General features: G+C 42.7%; 1 pseudogene; it reads left to right on the top strand.

Moving 5' to 3' along the window:
• Nucleotides 1-15,909, top strand: part of LOC128587509 (uridine phosphorylase 2-like) — a 33,457-nt pseudogene extending 17,548 nt beyond the window's left edge.
• Nucleotides 15,910-17,973: the final 2,064 nt, after the last annotated feature.

The following is a 17,973-nucleotide window of genomic DNA, read 5'->3' on the forward strand; positions in this document are numbered from 1 at the left end:
GTTTGTGTTGTTTTAAGCAGCATTGCATTTGAGATGAAAGATGTACAACTTAATTACTTTGCTAATATTATCACTTCTTACATGAGCCAGCGCACTTTGACAGTGATAAAGTACTCCGATAAATAATTATGTTGGTCTTTGAGAGTCTTGAACTATGACATCAGTGCTCTAACAGATCTAAATATTAGGATAGTATGTGAATAACATCATTTTTGATGCATACCTTATTTGGCTTATTTAAAAAGTATTTTGACCCATTAAAGCTCTATCATCAGAAGCCACTTTGGATTGCTAGCTGGATCTTCTACAGTGTTTTGTAATTAATTCTACTCTGATCAGTATCAAAATTTATACCACCCAGAAGGATAAACTTAGCTCTATAAAAGAGATTGGCAAATCTTTTCTATAAAGGGCCAGATAGAAAATATTTTAGGCTTTGCAGATCTTGTGTTTTCCATTGCAACTTCTCAACTCTGCCCCTGTAGCTTGGACACAGCTATTAACAGTATGTAAATGGATGTGTGGGTGGCTGTGTTCCAATAAAACTTTATTTACAAAGGCAAATGGGATTTGGCTTATGGACTATAGTTTACAGACCTATGTTCCATGGCATCTCTATAGAATCATTCAATTATTCCCCAAATTTTTATTGCGTACCTGTAATGAACGTGGCAGGTACAGCACTAGACTAGGGGACTGCAGCAGACAGACGTTGTTCTTGCCTTTATGGAGCTTATGTTCTGTCAGAATGATAGGTAAACAAATGTGGTAATTATAAAAGATGTGACAAATGTTAGGACTGTTAGGACAGAGAAAGTGTAGGGCCCTATCTTCTCGTATCTTCTTATTCATCCTCCACATAGAAAGCAGACTGAGTTAAAAGCTGGGTCAGAGCTGGGCCTGGGGAAATTTAATGTAACCTATCTGTGTTGCCTTTTCACTTTTGGACTTGTTTGTTTCCCTCCATGGATTTGGACCTTCTGCGGGAGGTGACTTATGCTGACACTTGAAGAATGAGTTGGTGTTAATCTGATGAAAAGGTGTGGGGGAGGATGAGAGGGCATCCCAGGCAGGGAGGATGACAGCTGGCAGAAAATGGTTTCTTGAGTAAGCCCGACTCCCTTGAGAAGCCAAACTTCATAGCAATGGAGGGTCAGCCAAGAGGCCTAATTTGCATGGAGTCAGGGAGGGGAGGGAACAAATGTGACAGGAATCAGAAGAAAAAGAGGACAGAGATGCAAAGAAATTATAGTAATCAAGGAGTTGTGGAGAAGATTAAATATTAAGAAGTCACGTCACTTCATGAAAGCTACTTGCTGGCAGTCTCATTTAGTTTATTCCTGACCTAATTTATTCAAATTTGAGCCTGAAGGCTGATACTAATTTGCATGCCCAAGAATCATGTTTGTCTTGAAATTTAAACCCCATCACATTGTAAATGTGAATCTGGAACGACAACAAATGTAAATGCCTGTTCTGAATGTTACTTAATGGTATTTGGGAAAGAAAATAATTTTAAAGTTGAAGATAGGGGGAATCATTAGCAGCCAGGGTTAATTAATGTTGTCAGAATAGATTGCACACTATGTATCAAAAGTAAACTCTAAATCGTATTCTTCTATAATCGCTTATTTATTCCCGCATTGCAGGGATTGTGCCTGGGACTGTAGTAATAACAGATACAGCTGTAGACTCCTTCTTCAAGCCCTGGTTTGAACAGGTGGTCTTGGATAACATTGTCACCCGTAGTACTGAACTTGACAAGGATCTGGCTGAAGAACTATTCAACTGTAGCAAAGAAATCTCCAACTTCCCAACCCTCGTTGGACATACAATGTGTACCTATGATTTTTATGAAGGTGAGAATAATTTATAAACTCTGAAGGCAACAGAAAATTGCCAGCAACTCTTTGTTATTCAAACCCATAATTTATATTAAAAACTCCACTTTAGAAAACTAATAATTGTGGATTTAAAAAGGAACTGAAATAGCCTTTTTAACTTACTAAATCTTAAGAACATAAGGACATAATAAGCAGCGGAAAGACACCCAGAATGAATTTATACTGAAAGTAGGTTTAACCTCCAGGAACAAATTGAATGCTAAAATGCAATTAGTGATATTTGTGGAATTTTATCTCTGTTTATGCCTCTAAGGGAAATATGCTGATTCTGTTTCCACCACTCACCTGGACCTGACAAGGGACTTGATCCCCAGGAAACAATGGGAACTAGGAAATAAGAAATGTTTGGGGAAACAGATCCCACAGGGATGAGATAGTTTCAGAGTGGCGCATTTATCTCTCAGTCCTGAGTAAAGGGTCCCCAAACAGTTCAGAGACAAATTGAAGGTGACTTTTAAGTAGGAGCTCTTATACAAATCTTCAAGAACAGACCCTGCTCCTTCCAGAAGAAGAAATCTGCACAGGGTTGGTATCATGCCTTGAGGAGCCTTCTGGAAATCTTGCAGTGTAATTTTGTTCACCTCAAAATCTATATTATTTCATTATAAATTTTATTTTCCCTTTGGATCAAACTTAATTTATACTATTGAATTTTTAAAAATTATGTACAGAGGTAGGTTACATCATCTGTAAATTATTGTTCAGGATAGTAAACATGGTTTCACTATATATTTGTTATAAAGTAGGAGGGGTATTGGCTCTGACAGGGTTGAGCCCCTCAGTCCCAGGCCGGCCCCCAGGCCCTTCACTTAGAGAGTCGCCCACCCTGTGCTCAAGCGGAGCTTGCAAATGGCAGCCTGTTGGAGTTAGCGTTTTCTTTGGCCTGCACAGTACTTTTTCAAATGCAAATTATTTTGCCCACATTTATAATTTCTGGATATTTCATATGAAAATCCAGATTTCTGACTTTTTGAAATAATGAGGTCTCCATTTGCTGAAGGTACAGTGGGTCTGCTCCTGTCAGACCAGGCAGCCTCCCCTTGACGTGACCTGCTTGGCTTCCGGGACATCTGCGTTCAAAGCAGCTTCAATTTACACTGTTAGCAGTATGGGCAGGCAGCTCTAAAGAGCAGAAGGATCAAGGGGAAATAGACTGCCAGGGTGGGAGTAGTGTGAAGGAAATGAAGGAAAAGGAGAAAAAGACAGGAGAGAGCCCCCAAGAGCCTTGTGTGAACAGTGAAGAGTGACAGGGTGTTACCAGCTCACCGGCTCCAACCCCGGCCCTCTCAGGAGTGGCCGGCGGGGGAAGAGGTCGGTTTCTGGGTGCACACAGAGTCCGGGGGAAGTAAGGGGGTTAGGGTTTTCTTCCATCCTTCTGTCCCCACTTGTCGATACAAGTGAAGTTTAGTGATAAATGAACCGGGGGCAGCCAGGAAAGGAGACGTGATCACTAAGGGTGGCCCGCAGCCCGAGGAAAGGCAAGGGGGGAGGTGGACACCACCCTGCTGTCTGTGTGTGGCTGCCACTGTCACCACAGTCATGTGGAGAGCTGCAGTGACCAAACCACCATCCGATCCTCAAGTGGTTCAGGAGCATCACTGAGCCTGGAAGCCTCTCCTGTTCCTCCCTGCACCTGTCCCTGGGCCACCCTGAGTCACTGGAGCAACCTGAGATTCTCCTCAAAGGGCAGTTCTCTCAGCGACCACCAGGTCATGAGGTTCCTGGGCACAGTGCTGGCTGCTGCGGCCTCTCAGTTGGCTAATGGCCCCCGAGCTGGAGCACTCAGCCAGGGACACCCCTTAGCCTTGCTCCGCAGCCTCTGACAGAAAGATTCAGACAGGACCATTTCTCCTATCCCGGGAGAAGCTCAAGACTTAGAGACAGCCTAGTGTTGGCATTTCAGCTGACCCAGCCCTCCTGGTAATGCCACTGCTCCTGTGGTAGGATATCAACTCACTAAACGTTTTCCATTCTCCTTCAGGCCAAGGTCGTTTAGATGGAGCATTGTGCTCCTTTCCAGAGAAAAAAAGTTAGATTACTTGAAGAGAGCATATAGAGCTGGCGTCAGGAATATTGAAATGGAGTCGACAGTGTTTGCAGCCATGTGTGGACTTTGTGGTCTGAAAGGTAAGTTTGTCCAGAGTGTGCAGGGTCAAATTCTCCTCTTTCATGAAGGTGTTTTCACTCCTCAGAAGTACAAGCTCAGCTCTGTATTACTTTGAGTTGAATGCATGCTTTGTAATTGTTTATAATATGCGTTATCTTTTGTGAGTTGACAGGACATTATTCCCATTATGCCAATGAGGAAACCTAGTCTCAAGGGTCAAAAGCAAGTTGCCCAAGGATACCACTTAGTTGCTGATGTGGCCAGGACTTAGCAGCAAGCTCAGTTTTCTTTATTCTGGTAGTGGCTGTTATTTTCTATTTACAATTAAATTTATTGAGACAGGATGGAACCAAAATATTTCTAAATGGTCCATCAGCCATAATTTTAATTAGCACGGTCAAGGAAGGTTGGAATGAGGAAGTGCCACAAGGAATGTGGGGGGAAGAGCATTCTGACAAATGCAAACCTGAGGCCACACAGCAAGAGCATGCAGTGTGCTGGTGCAGCTGGAGAGGGTGACAGCAGGGTGGACAATGGTAGGAGAAGATGTGCAGACTGTGGGGTCACTGTGAGACCTGTGACTTTCACAGGTCATGCACTCGATGAAAAGTCCTGGCACCCGGAGGAAGCTACTGGAGGCCTTGGGCTAGAGAGGACTGGATCTGCCTGCATTTTAAGAGAATCAGGGAGGCTTCTGAGTTGGGAGGAGCCTAGTGGTGTCCAGGGCAGAAGTGGCGAGGCCCTAGTGAAGGATGCAGCAGCTAGAGATGACACACAGGAGTAGCAGTGCAGATGGTGATAAGTAGTCACACTCTGGGCACACTCTGTAGACAAAGCCTGACCATTTTTGAGAATTTCTGTGAATTTGGGGAGAAAGGCAGTGGTTAAATATGACTCCCAGGTTTATGGCCTAAACACAGCTGACAGGATAAGGTTATCATAACTGGGATAGAGAAAATTTAAGCCAAAATTTGGGAGAGTAGGCATCCAAACGGAGGCTAAGAAAGCAGGTAAATTTAGGAATCTGGAGTTTAGGTGAGATGTTTGAATGAGAGAAGTAAAATGATAAATGTTTAGATATAGCTGGTGTTTAAAATCAAGCAGTGGGTGAGATGACAAAGAAAGAGGGTAGACCCAGATGGGGGGACGCCACGGTGAAATGTGGGAAGTGAAGGGAGCTGGGAGGGAGCAAGAAGAGTGGCCAGTGAAGGTGGCAGGGCCCCAGTGTCCTGGCACCCGGAGGAGAAAACTAAGCGGTAGTGAAGAATTACAGGACGATAAAGCTTTATTTTATCACAGTGGAGTTTTAATTCCAATGTTTGTCTTTATGGTCCATCAATTTTAATCTACACATTATCAACAAAAGTATGTGGCAACATTTGAAGAAAACATTGTAGAAAAAAGTTATAGTTCATAAAAAGCGATAAATTGTAGAACTGCTATTCTTGACGACTCGCGTCTGTCAGAATCCACATCCATGTGAATCCTCGTACAATATGAACGATGAAGAGCAAATGCACCTTGGCATTCTTTACAAGGTCATCATTCTACTCCCTTCCACGGAAACAGTAGCAGCTGCTTCTCTCTCTCTACATTAATGAGAGTGGGCAAGCTTGACCTTGCCTGAGCAGCAGCCAGGTCAGCACACAGCCTGCAGGGACACGTGGACGCAGATATTTCTGCTCCAGGAAATACCTCCTCACATTTCTTTATTATATAACAAGTGATCACCTGAGTCCTGTCTCCACCTAATATGTAAATATGAACCAGAATTTGGCGATCAATTTAGTTAACCATAAAATGCTAAGTTACGGGCACCCTGCCCTGGTGATGACCATCAGTTCTTTCTTAAGAGGCACCATTGGCAGCCAGGGAGAGTTCTAGGCTCATGGGCCCTCAGCCCCAGTCTTTCTCTCTTTAGGATGTTACAGAAACCTCTGAGACATTATTCTGCTATGAGCTTTTCTGTCTTTGCTACAGATTTTTGTGACCTTGCTCTCTCTGCCACCTGCAGGTGTCCCTCCTGGACGCTTTCCTCTCTACCTTTCTGTAGTTCCCGCCGCCTGCTGCATTTTCTTCTTTCTGCTGCCGGGAACCTGCTGGTAGCTGATTTCAACCTGCAAATAGCTCTCTTCCAGACCACTGCTGCAGCCTTTTCATCGAGTAGATCCCTCCTAGGCTTCAATAGTCACACGAAAGGAGGCTTCTGTAACTCTGATTCTGTAATTCTTGGAAGTGTTTCTATCCGGATATATTCCTGGTGACAGGGGTTCTTTATCTCCCCCAGAGACCACTGTTTTAAAAGGTAGATCCCTGGTTTGCTACCCCCTAGAAGATCAGCCACCAAGTACATAGACAAAGCCCTCAGGCATGGGATGCTATCACGTTCCCTTCTTTCATTACCACTTCATAATGTCCTACCCCTACAGGACTGAAGCTTGGAAGCTGGCACCTGCCACCTTTTGATTTTAAGCCATGTTTATAACCTACTCTGTGTGAGCCAGAAAAGCTTGCTTTGGGGGAAGGGCTGAGAGTGCATTCATAAGCAGCTGTTGAAGCAGAGGAAGTTAGAGAGGATGGAGTAGTGATAAACAACATGGAAAAGAGATTTCACCTGGCAGCAAGAGCTGGGACCCCACAGGCCTATCCCCCACCCCCTGTCACTATTAGTAACACACAACCCATCCTGCCTGACTCTCCAGGCAGCCTTCTGAGATCTTTTCTGTGCCTTCCATACTAGCAGATGATTGGATAACCAATCCGAACTCCTACTAAGGGGATGGCCGATGGCTTCATTGTATTAAATATAAATAACAACTTTTTATATAAACAAAGGTGTTCTAGAGACTCATTGTCCTGGCTCAGAAGAATCACTTATTGAGTTTGGACCACTGCAGAAACAGATCTTTCTGGGTCTACTGGCACAAACAGGTCTTGGGTCCACGTGAATTCCCACTACTCACTGTCTTTGCAATTAGTATCAAATCTCATCATAAATGTCACCTCTGCAGAGAAGGCTTGCAAACTCACTCGTTCAAAACTGTGCCATCCTACTGCACTCGTCTGCATCACATTACCACTGTTGACTATATTTTGACTAACTTATATACTATTTTGTACATTTTTTGAGACATAGTCTCACTTTGTTGCCCTTGGTAGAATGCTGTGGCATGATAGCTCACAGCAACTTCAAACTCCTGGGCTAATGTGATCTTCTTGTCTCAGTCTCCTGAGTAGCTGGGACTTACAGGCGCCCGCCCCAACACCTGGCTATTTTTAGAGATGGGGGTCTTGCTCTTGCTCAGACTGGTCTCAACCTCCTGAGCTCAGGTAATCCACCCACCTCAGCCTCCCAAAGTGCTAGGATTACAGGCACGGCCACTGCACCCAGCTATTTTGTGCCTATTAATGCATGAAGGCATTATTATTTCATCCCATTAGATTATAAGTATCATAAAATGGGGACCTTATTTGCCATTACTAAATCCATTGGATATAGCAATGTCTTTCATATGGGCTTTCAGTGAATATCTGCTGAGTGAACGAAGAATGAGAGATTGAATGAACAGAATGGCTACTACCAACAGATTCTTTCTGGCCATGGCAAACGTCCATAGCAAGCTGGATCCTTCACTCCCCAGCTCATTAGTGGCTCAGTATTGCCTAAGAGACGTAAGAGTGCCTCCTAACTGTCCCGACAGAAGGAGGCAGAGCCTTAATGTCAAGCTCCCTGTGTTGTCAGGTCTGTACAAATAATTCTTCTGCTGTGTTTGCAACCCCTTGGTCTCTTGATATGTGATAGGTGGATAAACTGCCCAGAATAAAGCCACCAACCCAAAAATCACTGTTGCTATGCTGATCCCATCATTCTGGAAGAGAGTATTGGGAACCTAACATTGCTTTAACAAAGATTCAGTCGCAGAGAAATAGTGGAACTCACCACATTATTTCACATCAAAAAGCTGAATCTTTAGAATCACATAAACCTGTACAATGGAAGCACTCTGTGATGCTGAAAAAAAAATGCATTCATTTATCATTTCATAAGTTGCCCATATCTGTCCCTCTCTCGAGGCAAAACCTACTTTAATTAAACCCCTAACATTCAGATTAAAGATGATAATCCTTTTGCACTGTGAACTTGCGATAAGTATGTTCAATTTGTATTCGTGTTTTAAAGATGGTGCTGCCTTTTGACACATGTGCGTGGCAGGATATGAAGCCTAATATTTGTCTAAGTAAGATTAGGTTCTGCTTCAATCCCCTTCTCTTGTCTTTCGTTGTTTGCAGCCCTCACAGTGGCTTTTCTTTAGAGTAAAGGAGGAATTCAGGGTTATTTCCTTAGACAGATACTGGTAACTTCAGGGAAATATTCAGTCTTTACATTACTTTAGTGCGGTTCAGTAAGAGGGAGCAGAATCTTGACTTTAATTCCATTTTATGTTCTTTTGTGCTTCCCAGCCACAAGGGATGTTGAACTGTGGGAACTGCACGGTAATTACTGATAAAGTCAGAAAGGTATTACAACAAGGATTAAAGATTATATTCAGTTTGGGGCTGGAGTATTTCTTAAACCTAAAATGGAGATAAATCAGGATTTTATGCAAAGCTACAAGGCAACCAGTTGTGGTTCCTTTCACACACACAAGAGAAAACCAAATGGTAGCTCAGAGATTTAGATACATTTCCCACTTCTCATAGTAGCTGAGCAGGAATCTGGACCCAGCTCTGTCTGGCTCAGGCCCCTTTTCAGGCTGTGCTGCTTCTTGCCAGCAGCCTTCTCATGGAGATGTAAGGTTGGTAGTCTCTGCATGGGAGAACCAAAACGTGCACATGGGTAAGAATCAATGCAGGATTTTCTATTTTATTTTATTTTTTCTAATTTTATTCATTTATTTTTAGACAAGTGCTCACTCCGTCACCTAGGCTGGAGTGCAGTGGAGCAATCATAGCTCACTGCAGCCTTGAACTCCTAGGTTCAAAGGATCCTTCTGTCTCAGCTTCCCAAGTAGATGAGACTACAGACACATGCCAGCATGCTGGGCTATTGGGTGTACTTTTACAATTTTTTGTAGAGACAGAGTCTGGAGTTATTGCCCAGGCTGGTCTCCAACTCCTGGCCTCAAGCAATGCTCCTGCCTCAGCCTCCCAAAGTGCTGGGGTCACAGATAGGAACCACCATGCCCTGCTGACACGTTATTGATTTATTTTTTATTTCAGATTAACACGAGGGTACAGATAATTAGTTAACATTGTTTGCACTTGTTAGGTAAAGTCCAAGCTGTAGTTGAGCCCTTCACCCAAGAGGTGTACCATAGACCCTTACACTGTGCTATTAGGTGAGAGGTTTTCTATTTTAAATGTTGTGAGCAGGTAGCTGCATGAGCTCAGCAAGCAAACCCTACGGGCCGAGCATATGCCAACTGGGTTAGTGTTGGACTCAACTAAAACATTGAGCAGATACTCATTGAGTAGAATGTATAACCATTATTTTTCCAAGAAAATCAGTCATTGTATCTGGAAGATTGGATATAAATGGTTAGCATATTAATTCACTTACTATTTTTACAAAGACAAGACCAAAACATAATTTGTTTCCTTTTGCTTTGTAAGCTTTTGCATATTTTTAATCAAGGTCAATGTCTATAGTTTTGGTTGCTGCATGTTAATTCTACTCTCCTGCCCACTATCCCACTCTTCCCTCCCCCTTGCTAACACACAGATCAGAGAATCATTTCAGGTCCTTTTGTGTGGCTGGCATCACCTGTGACCCTCCTTTGCCTCACTAGGACCCCAGCACTCAGGCTCTACTCTGCCCACCCTGTGTCTCTCTGACTCGGGGGTGGTAGCCACCAGCAGCTCAAGTCTCTGAGGGTGCAGACAGACCTCCCAGAGACACACCGGGTCCGGGAAATGACAAGTTGATGTGAGGCACATGAGCTGAGGATGTGGACTTGGGAGATGCCTCGAGATCTAACCTGCTCCCTTCTCAGAGAATGAAATGAAGTCTAGAGAGTGTAATTAACCTGCCTGAGGAAATGCAGACAGAAGCAGACAGAGACTAGCTCTGAGATCTCCTGCCCGCCATGGTCTCCACTATTCCCTAAGGTGGAAAAAAGTAACGGTATTTATCCACGCACAGATGACTTGTACTCTCCTCTATTTGAAAAAGCCTTTGGGCAGCTTTCAATGAAAGAGGAATGCATAATAATGGCATTTAAACAAAGGTAGAAAGAATAAGGGGCATTTATTCAAGGGGGTAAATAGGGCTATAAGGAGCAACAACAGGACCCCTAAATACTCAGGTGTCCTGGAGGCTGAGCTGCAGCCCTCATTACCCAATAATAGGAGGTTTGAGATTTGTCACAAAAACTTTATCCAAATGTTAAACTTCAGTGAAATTATTGCTGCACTATAATGGACGGTGTCTTTAATAACACTTTCATAAAAGGTGTAGGACAATTCTTTCTAGTTACAATGAATTGGTTCTGTCTAATTCAGCATTTCCGTGGGCACCTAAAGAAGTAGGGTCTATGGGTGTACACCACTGTGGTAACTTGACTTGATTCAGAGTTACAGTGTAAAGTCTTCAAAGCAATAGTTTTCAAATATTAACGTACAAACAACTGAACTGGGAGGATTTTTAAAAATCCAGGTTGACTGCCCTCTCCCAACTCCCACCCCCAATTCTGACTTCGTATGTCAAGGGTAGAGCCTAAGAATCCGAATTTTAACCATCTCTGATTCTGATGCAGGTGGCAGTGGAGCACATTTTGAGAAAAAACAATCTAGAAGAACAAATAGTTTATATGTCCCTTAGCCTTGACCAGCCCCTTTGAATATAGATTTTTCCATACTTGGTTTTTAATAAGGAGCCAGCAACCTGAGATAAAGGTCTCAGCAAAGATACAGGAAGTGCAAAGGCTCTGAGTCGTTGATTAAAAACAATTCCCAGGCTTGATAGTCCAGGAATATAGGGCATAGAGGTAGCATTTGCTTAATAAACTCGAACACGTGAGGGGCACTGGAGGGCAGAAAAAGAGCAGGAGAAGGTGGAAGACGAGCGGAAAGAAAGGCCAGGCCGGTCACTCTGCAGCTCACCTTTGCAGCTTTGCCATTTCCCCAGGCCGGCCCTGTTTGGCTTCTGCTGTGCCCTTGGGCATTTGTGCGGCCCTGCTGTCTTTTGAGCGCTTTTCATGGGAAAAGTTGCTCTGGAATCAGAGGTGGGGCTAAAGTGGTGCTGCATAGGGGTCCAGGGATTCCTAAGGATTACTGAGTGAGTTTGGTGGGCCCCTCCCCCTGACATCATGCATGAATATTTTGTGTACAAAAAGGTACCTATTGGGCGGTGCCTGTGGCTCAAGGAGTAGGGCGCTGGTCCCATATGCTGGAGGTGGCGGGTTCAAACCCAGCCCCGGCCAAAAACCACACACACACAAAAAAGGTACCTATTATGACTTCCAACAGATTCTCAAAGGGGCCGTAAATGATCCCAAATGGTTGAGACTCACTCATGCAGCTCAAGGGACATTAAGCACTGTGTTCAGATCTGTGTGTCCCCACCACGTTCCAGCCTCAGGTCAGTTAGCTGACAACCTCCTTGGTGACAGCCAGGTCACTAAATGTCCCTTTCTCCCCAGGAGTCACCCTCCCTGCCTAATGTGAGGATTATGGCAGCAAAGCTGTCAGGCTTAATTTCAGCAAATTGTTATGGGTAATTAGTCCCTTCTAATTGCTCATGGAAATAGTAATTTTAGGTGGCAAGATTATTATATGCTGCTTGTTAGTAGACTCTCCAGGGTCAAGAAAACACCAGTGAAATGGCTACAACCTGGCATTCCATCTTTGGCATTCTCCTTGATATCCAGAGAACGCGTTTAGTAAAGTCTGCTCCCGCTCCGTGAAAAGTACAGAGCACTGATTTCCTTTTATCCTTCTGCCAAGTGAAGGATTAGAGAACTTTCAACTTTTTCTTCCTACTGCCAGCCCATGTCAGGCTTCACAGACATGCCGATCATTAACTTGAAAAGCTGGGGGAAGTTCCTGGCTCTTCCATTTTCTTGTTTACCTGCTCAGCCAAGTTGCTCTACAGCCAAGTGAGTTTTGAATAAATAGGGTCTTAGGTGAAGAAATATTTGACTCAGCTCACGTTGAATATTTTCACTGCTTTTCACGTCACTGAACAAGGGGGCCGGTTTGACCGATGGGTCAGGACAGGTTTGCCTCATGGCTCACTGTGTGCCAGCTCAGGGGAGGAGTGGCTAGAGGGTAGAGAACTCACCTCAGTCGTTTCGGAAGCTGGGGCTTGATTGGCTGTCTACTGGCTGCGTCACACTCGGTCCCTTGGTTGACCTCTCTACACCCTCATTTCATCATCTGTCAGAAGGGACAAAAAATAATCCCTTGCACCTGGCACAGCTGTCGGCATTAAATGATATCATAAACGCTCAGTGTGTAACAATAAATAACCAAACAAAAAATATTTGCAGATTGCAGAAATATTTGGAGAAATACATAGAGACTATATTGGAGAACCATACATCTAATACAAGGTTAGTAACTAAAATACATAAGGAATTTAATTTAAATTTAAATTTAAATTTTTTTAATTTAAGAAAAAAAAAACAATTAAAAAAATGGGCCTGAATAAGCATATTCCAAAAGAAGACACACAGAGGGCCAACAGATATGTGAAAATATACTTGATATCACTAATCATCAGGGAAAGGCAGACTAATCCAAGAGGAGACATCACTTCACACCTGTGAACGTGGCTATTACCAAAAAAGATGAAAGATAACAAGTGGTGTTGAGGATGTGGAGAAAAGGAATCTTTACATGCTGTCGGTAGGAAAGTAAATTAGTACATCCACTATGGAAAACAGTAGGGAGGTTACTCAAAAAACTGAAGATAGAAGTACACGTGATTAAAAAAAAAAAAGAAGTACACATGATTTAGCAATCCTGTCTCTGAGTATGCGGCCTGACAATTAAGTTCATGAACTCACGCTAGAAAAAGTGCTGCATACCTATTGCTGAATATCACTGCAGTCACTTCAAAGTCCTCCCCTTGGCCGTCTGGTGACCATAGTGAAATTCAGCAGTGAGGTGTGTAGCCCTTTTTCTAGGATGAGTTCATGGACTTAATTGTCAGACCTTGTATATATCCAAAGAAACTGAAATCAGTTGTGTTGACACAATATCTGCACTCCCGTGTTAATGCAGCATTATTCACAATAGCCAAGATATAGAATCAACGTATAATGGAGTTTTTAAAAAATGTGGTATAGATACATAGAGGAATAATATTCTGCCTTTAAAAAGGAAATCTGATCATTTGAAACAACAGGGATGAACCTACCTAGAGGACATTTTGCTAAGGGAAATAAGCCAGGCACGGATGACAAATAATGCATGATCTCACTGGAATTTATAATCTAAAAAAGTAAAACTCCTAGAATTAGAGAGTGGAATGGTGGTTATCAGAGGGTGGTGGGATGGGAGGGGGGATGGGCAGATGGTACAAAGTTTCAGAGGAATAGGGTTAGAGATCTATTGTATAACATGGTGACTATAGTTAAATATTTTACTATACTATAGTGTAAAATATACGTGTAAAATGACTAGTGTATATGAAAAATATGATTATAGTGATATATTTTAAAATCTCTAAAAGAGTAGATTTTAATTGTTCTCACCACAAAAAATGACAAGCATGAGATGATAGATATATTAGTTAGCTTGATTTCATCATTTCACAATCTATACATATATTTAAACACTGCAATGTACTCCATAAATGTATACAATTTTCATTTGTCAATTAAAAATAAAATAAAAAGATAGAATGTGCTATTATAATTACAGTACACTTCTCCTTCCCAAATCTTGATCTTACAAAGAAGTCTGAAGTAGTAGAGAAGTCAAAGAAATAAGTATTATACTCAAGCCCAACCATAACTCTGTGCTCTCAAAGCTCGTTAATATAGACACAGCTACCCCCCTATGCACTGAAATCCTTTTTTAAATGATGCACATGAGATGGAGATTATTAAATGCTTAATAATTCAGAGCAGTTGGCACTGATTTCAATGCAGATTACCACATTCCCTGAAATCACAGATTTTGTGCAAAACTGACAATAAAGAATTCATGTGAAACTCAGTTTTTCCTCTTTGGCTCTTTCTGATGACACCAAGGACATTCTTTTCATGGTAACTTTTCAAAATGGGAGTTTCATTTTTTAAAACAAGGATTTTTTATTGTTTTTCTCCTGATTTGTTAACTAGCATAAGAATTTATTCAGATTTTTTTTTTTTTTTTTGCAGTTTTTGGCCAGGGTTGGGTTTGAACCCTCCACCTCTGGCATATGGGGCCGGTGCCCCACTCCTTTGAGCCACAGGTGCTGCCTAGAATTCAGATTCTTTAGAAATTAAATGCTAATACAGTTGCTCTTATACTGAGGTGATACTTACGTTTAAGCATTTCATTTCATATTTTTCTCTTTGAATTTCATGAGGGTCAGTACTCCCCTTTATTGGCTTCCTGAGGTCAGCGTTCCATATCTCTTCTCTATTTACTTTACTCTTTAGCAAGGGCAGTCAGTAGCAGGCAAAGTTTCAAACATTGCCCTGAGGAATAATGGCTAGTTCTCCAGTTATATCCTCATGTAAGAAAAGCCTTCTCAAAGAACTGGAAATAGGAAAGAAGGCTGGAGGTTGTGCATCTCACATGGCGAAGATCTCTCCTTGTTCAACCTTGAAGATAATGCTTTCCTGAGCTCTAATTTAGCTAATTATGGAGGAAAGGGGCAGGAAGAGTATTCATAATAATTTCAAGTAACTTATTTAAATGAAGCAATTGGTGGGGTTCCACAGAAATATGAATCACATAGAAGAGCAGAGGGTCATCAGGTCATCTGTATTATAGGGAAAGCAAGAGTATTTGTGCTATGGGTTTGGCTAGTGTTTCTACGGAAAAAATAAACCCATTCTTTTCACCAATCGTGTTCTTTGCTCTTCCAGCTGCTGTGGTCTGTGTGACACTTCTTGACAGACTCGACTGTGACCAGATCAACTTGCCCCATGACATTATGTTAGAATACCAGCAACGGCCTCAGCTCCTAATCTCCAAGTTCATCAAACAGCAGCTTGAACTTCATGACCAGACGCATAAGAAGGTCTCCCAACCCTCCCCTGCAAGTTTATAGCTCAAGTTGTAATGTGAACATCATAACATTTGTGGTATTTACATATAGTTCTCATTCACATGTTAAAATCATAATGGAGAGATTTTATTAAATCCTTTCCTCTTAAAAAAGAAAATTTATTACTCTGAGAGGCCAAGGGGGGCGTATTACTTGAGCTCAGGAGTTTGAGACCAGCATGAGTAAGAGTGAGATCCTGTCTCTACTAAAAATAGAAAAACTGAGGCAAGAGGATCTCTTGAGCCCAAGAGTTTGCTATGAGCTATGATGCCATGGCACTCTACCTGGAGTGACAGAGTGAGACAGTCTCAAAAAAAAAAAAAAAACACTTATTATAAAAGAATTTAATAATCACATTAAATTAAATTCAAATTTCATTTTAGAGTAAGATAACTAAATCAGTCTAATAATTAAAATTTTAAAACTCCTGGATTGTGACATTTGGAGTTTCATATGCAGCATTAATTAAGCTCACATCAAAACAGATCAGCCATTTGTAGATCCAGTTACCACTCTGTTTCTGAAACCAATCCAGAAATTCATGTTAGAAAGTTGTCAGGCAGTTCTAGGTATTGGACAAGTGTCAAAAATTGATTATGTACATTCAAAATATTTACAGACATAAGTGTCAGTGTAATGTAGATCTATATGGGAAAGTTGCCCTTAGGGAAATATGAGAATACTTTTTTAAAACTGCACAATTTCAGCACACCACAGAATAGGTCTAGAGGTCTACCTATGCCTACATTTGTGATTTTATCACAGAATATAACAACTCTGGATTACATGTTATTTTTCAGATGAAAACCTTCAGGGATTCAAAGAAAGGTCTTTATTTTTCTTCAGAAGTCACAAGTGACCAAATTGCCTTCTAGCAATTTCTTTCTCTTTTAAAGGAATGTATTTTAAAGGCACTGAAATTTTACTTCATTTCAATGTTAACCAAATGGGCTGAAGAATTAGTAACAATGACATTCAGAGTTGTTAGTCAGAGTTAGTCTTTTTGTGTGACTTTGAGGCAGGTCCTATGCAGACCTGCGGCACCCCCACCTGTCTGCCCCTCTGGGAGGCGCGGGGCACACGCCATCTGCACCATCCTCTCTCTGCATTGATTCTGCCTTGGAGGTTATCAACTTGACATATGTAGGAGTTGGAAAGAGTGGGTGAGGGATGGGGGGGTTATGCCTTACAAACTTGCATAGCATGTAATGTTGTGTACATATATTTATATGGTTGTGGCTCAAATAAAGTTAAATTTCAGCATGATACAGATTATAGACCCTGGAACCATTGTTGCAGACGGCAGAATGGAGGCCTGGGACAGGATCCTCGCTGGCAGTCAACACGCCCAAGGCTGACTCAGTCTGAATCGGCCTGCTCCTGTGTGTGAACAGTTTTCTCTTTTCAGTAGGTGTTTATTATCACAAACAGTTCCCTAAGAGGTATATCATTCTGTGAACTTCCTCTGGCAATAGAGATACCTGCAGTGCAATTTTTAAGGTTTCCTATCAAATATGAAGAAAAATCAGAGCTAAAAGTGAGGTACAATAGCATCACAGTCATTTTCTGGTAGAGTTTTTACTTTGTTTCATATTTTTTTAGACCAAGTGGAAATAGCTTCAGAGTACATAAGCCTTCAGTGTCAACTTTTATCTGTGTCCTCATGGAAAATCTTTATTTTCCCTTTTACCAGGAGAAGGGGAGGCCACGAGAGAGAGAGGATGGAGCAGTAACAGTTGGTCGTCCTCTCAGCTCTTCCTGGGACTGTGCTTGTGCTCGTGTGCACACCCCCATATGTGTGTGTTTGTGTCTGTGTTTTCTCACTACTACTTCCTGTCTCAACAAATGGTACCAGAATCCTGGGACTCCCCCATGAGGATTCTCCTTCATTCCCACATCTGATCAGTCACTAAGTTCTATTAGTTGATTCGCCGGAGAGTGTCCCCAGTACCCTTCCATCTTCTCTGCACCCATCCTCACCTAGGCCACCATCTTCTCTTCTTCAGATCTCTGTGGTAGCATTAGCCCTGATGGCTTTGACTCCACTCTTGAAGCTTGATAGGGTTATTGTCCTGCTTTAAAGCATTTGCATTGGTCTTAGAAGGAAGAGAACAACCCTCAGCAGAGCCTAGGAGCCCTTGCTTTTCACCATGGGTGAGTCCAGCTCACCTGTGTCCCTTCTTACCCTGGTCTCTGCCTCTCGGCACATCTCCCTGGGTTCCTGGGGCACACATTTACAAAGGTGCCACCCTCTATAAAGGTCTGTCTACAGATCCATCCAATGAGAGCGCTCAGCTGAGGGGACAGCTGGCTGTGTTCTCCGGCTCTGGGCCATACCCACTGAGAGGCTCCTCTTCCTGATGTACACAGAAGTATCATACAGGACAATGGGCACTCTTACTGCCAATATCCCTTCCCACGTCAGGGCCTTCTGCTGCCCGCCATCCCTAAAGGGGCCCCCCCATAGCTCATGGCCACAGTTTCAATCGCAACTCAAAGCTCGCTTCCTGATCCTGAACCCAGATTCTTCCAGCCCTGCCCGTGGCTTTCCACAGCGCCTCCCCCACCCCCACCCTGCTCCCACCACCGCCTCTTCAAAGTACTCATCACAGCTCGCAAGTAGGTCTGATTTGGGTCATTATCTAAATAATGCTTAGTGCTTCACCCTTACCCTGCGGTGTTTTGTCCTCGACGTTCCCGACCACTCAGCCGCGTGTGCTCTCTGGCTGGACAGTGGCTGCTCATCTCCTGCCTGT

Source organism: Nycticebus coucang, chromosome 6, assembly GCF_027406575.1.
Source record: "Nycticebus coucang isolate mNycCou1 chromosome 6, mNycCou1.pri, whole genome shotgun sequence".
Lineage (NCBI taxonomy): Eukaryota > Metazoa > Chordata > Mammalia > Primates > Lorisidae > Nycticebus > Nycticebus coucang.